The following is a 4247-nucleotide window of genomic DNA, read 5'->3' on the forward strand; positions in this document are numbered from 1 at the left end:
CGACGGAGTATTAGGGCCACATTGAGGGAAAAAAAAAATCACAAACTTCGAGAATAAAGTCGTAATTTATGAGAATAAAGTAGTAATTTATGAGAATAAAGTAATTTACGAGAATAAAGTCATAATATTACGAGAATAAAGTCATAATATTACGAGAATAAAGTCGTAATTTATGAGAATAAAGTCATAATTTATGAGAATAAAGTCGTAATTTACGAGTATAAAGTCGTAATTTATGAGAATAAAGTCATAATATTCTAACCTGTTGTTTTAGAGGAAGACAGTTGGTAAAATGAGGGCCGTGGAGGATTTTGTGGAGTTGTACTTTAGGATAGGTTTCACAAACAAGGAGATACTTAATCTTTTGGCACATCAGCATCATATCATCATAAGTATTAGGACTTTAAAAAGACTATGCAAGAAAATGCATCTTTTCCAGAGACATATCTTTTAATAACTTCACAAGTAAGTAAACAGTCAGAATAAAATCTCTTCATACAAAGATCTGCAAGTGACCTCAAGAAACCCAATGTCTTTGGCTTACTTTTGTAATCCATGACAACTTGATCACAAATGATCCACACATATGTTCTGTAAACAATAATAACCTTGCTTTGATCACAACAGATCAATACATTTTCTGTAAACAATAAAAACTTTTATTGATGCAAACACATCAATACATTTTTCTGTAAACAATAAGCAACCTGTCAAGATCAACATACTTCTGTAAACAATCTGATCACCTGTTTGTCACAACCATTCAATCGACCTACTTCCGTTTTAAGTACTTCGACGTTTTTCTCATATATTATGACTTTATTCTCATAAATTACGACTTTATTCTCGTAATATTACGACTTTATTCTAATAAATTATGACTTTATTCTCGTAAATTATTACTTTATTCTCATAAATTACGTCTTTATTCTCATAAATTACTACTTTATTCTCATAAATTACGTCTTTATTCTCATAAATTACGACTTTATTCTCGAAGTTTGTGATTTTTTTTTTCCCTCAACGTGGCCCTAACACTCCGTCGTAAAAAACAGAATTACGTAAATGCAAAAAATAAAGAAATTAGATTAATTCAAGATTAAGTAGTAATTCAGTGGTCATTACATGATTCGTGAATTTTTTGTCAAAAAAGTCAAATCATATTGACCATGATTCCATTTATAAATGCAATAAAAGGGAAAACAGGAAAGGCCTGAGGAAAGAAGCTTCTCTGTAGTCTGGTGCTATTGCAGCAGATATGAACATCTTTAACCAGACAGCAGCAGTGATGAGAATGTTTTCTCATCAGTTTCATAGGGGAATACTTAAATGCTGAGCTGAAGTGAACAAACAGCTTTGTGATGCCAGTGTATCTTCAAGGTGTGTGTGACAGAATGGAGGGAAGTGGATATGGCATCTTCTGTGGATCTGTTTATTGTAAATGCAAACTGGTGAGCGTCCAGGCTGGCTAAAGCACAACAAGCTCAATACCTTTCTCCTCCTTCCTCTTATCGGAGACATGTATTCTGTCAGCTCTGAACACGGTCCGCCCATCCAGTGCAATTGCTTGATCCAGGATGTTGGGCTGATTTCTCATTGCTAATTGGGCCTGAGTCTTATTTCAACCATCCAAGAAGGCTTGGTAGAGAAGTAGCTTTAGATCCAAGTCAGGTCAGCTTATCCCTGACCCCTGCTCTCTTCCCTCTCCTCTGGCTGGCTGGTTGGTAGACACATTGGCAGGGATCATCTTCTGCAGATAATACAAAGCCAGCACATCACTTTCCGATGACAGTGAGTGGATTTCTGTCCTAAGTAATACATGCTTAAGTAAAAAAAAAAGTGGAAAAGGTGAAAAAATAGCAAATTAAATGTAAAATGGCCGTTGTATATGAATGAGATGTCATCACCTAAACATACATAAGTAAATACATACTGTTTAGATTTATGAAGCAAATGCAACAGTGTTTTTTTTTTTTTTTTAAATGTGTTTGACAAGTGACCAATCAAATGCATCGGAGGTAAGTGCTTTGCTCCTCTCACTGCAATGTGCAACTTAAAAGGTCCTATTTGAGTCTCATTCCCGAATCGTCAAAAACTGACACTTTGGGATGTAGGACAGGTCGATCACCATCCAAAAGCATCAGTTTTTAAAAATTAAATTAAATTATTATTATTAAACATGATTGCATTTTCACTGAAATATACATGACAATACTTCAGTACATACTGTAGGTTTGCTTGATTTTGTTGGAATTTGAATTAAGTATTTGTACTCCAGGAAGACTAGCATGGTGCCATAGACGGATTTGCATACAAGTTAACAAGATGAATCTTAAATAAGGTTACATTTAATGAAAAATAGTATTGTATTGTACTGTATTGTATTGTATTGTTTGCCTTTGTGTATTGAACCGAACAGGGCGTATTGAACGGTTCGATAAAATATTGAATATTGTTGCATCTCTACTGCACATACTCAATGGGCCGCATAACCAGGAAGTAAACGCTGACACTTTTTTGGCGTATGAGCTAGGCGAGTAATTCTCATTGGTTTGAATAGGTGCCATCTTTGCATCTGGTATCTAGTTCTTCTATAAATCTATGGTTTCTAGTTTGTCGTGCGAGACTTCCTGTCCAGCACTTCCGCCCACTGGCTAGCTATTAGCCAACTCGCGTTTCAGCGTAGCAGCTAACACAACAAATCTTTGGCTGTTCGAAATCCCATACTAACGCCTACTACATACTCAATCAGTTTATACTGCATACTGTCCACTAAATGGACAATTAAATATGTTATTGCCAGCAGATATTACCTGCTCCATACATCTATGTACCAACCACTGTAATGAAATATATAAAAATTGTTTATCACAAATGTAAGTCAACATTATGTCTGCCACCCAATACAGTATTTCCTAGTATTATTTTAAGGCAAACTAGAGAAAAAAGGGAAAGAGACCCGGTTAAGGCTATTTACGTTATCTTATTAAGTTTAGTTTATAAATATGCACTTAACTTTAATAATGTAAAAACACATTATAAATATAAAATATTCTCAGAAGTGTAGTTGGTTTTGAAAACTGTGAATAAATAATGCTTGGACTGTCGGCCTCGCAGCCTGCCCTCAGACAGTCTGAAGAGATGCAATGCATTTTTGGGGTGATCGAGTATGTTGTAGTAAGATAACGGCACATTAAATAAGATAGTTAGCTCTGTTAGCTCCAGTGAGGGAAGCGACAGTGAATTACATTATATAATATTTCTTTCTCTCTCCTAGGAACCACTGCTAAACCATACTGTGGAAAGACTTGGCTTTCGATTGGGACAGTCTGGGAGACATGACTGGATCAGGACTTCTGACAGTGCACGGACAAAAGCTTGTGTTTTTAGTCCCACTCCAGTGGATTTTGGTATTTTCTAGTCCTTTCGTGGCAATGTTGATGAGCCACAATGTTTTCCACTGACAAAATTTAAGCTGTGGTTAAAATGGAACAATGACGTCTGACCAGGCCTCAAGTTCTAATCTGAGCTTTGTGGGGTCCTCTAAAACTAACCCTAACTCTAACAAATGGTAGGACAGAGGTGGAGGATGATAGTGGAGCTGGTGCCAAAAGGACAAGTAGGCCCAAATAGTTAAAAATGTGTTGTAGACAGCGTTTCACAGAGTTTATACAGTTTCTCCTAATGCAACAAGTCTCAAAACTCAGTGTTTTTTAAGGGAGTCTGCTGACTTTCTCCATTTTCATCTTTCTCGCAGTAACCTGTATCAGTCACTGTGTCTTGTATTTGTAAAATGTGACATGTTTACCATCAACATGTTATATTCTTTAATACATTTGGTGTAAATGGTGAAATCAGTTGAAAGGGCGTTCAAACAGCAGCTGGGAGGAAAAACAGACACAACAAAGAAACATCTTAATGAACTGTATTTGATGCCAAATTTACTAGAAGGCATCAGTGATTTAGAATTCAATGGAGCTGTTTCACAGAGTTTAAGTTTCTCCTCATGATGCAGCAACTCTTAAAAACACACGATTTGTAAGGGAGGCTGGGATATTGCAGTTACTAGTGACTTCACTTCATTACATGGTCCAAGTCCATGACTTAGACACACACACTCACACACGAGTGGATCACAACAACAGTTACATAATTTAAATATAAGAAGGTGTGACAGCGCACAGCCCAGAGAGAGAGACACTGTGGTGACTGTCATTCATGATGCGGTGTTCCTCTAAAATGCTTCT

This window comes from Pagrus pagrus, assembly GCF_965226575.1.
Source record: "Pagrus pagrus genome assembly, chromosome: 16".
In the NCBI taxonomy this organism is placed as follows: domain Eukaryota; kingdom Metazoa; phylum Chordata; class Actinopteri; order Spariformes; family Sparidae; genus Pagrus; species Pagrus pagrus.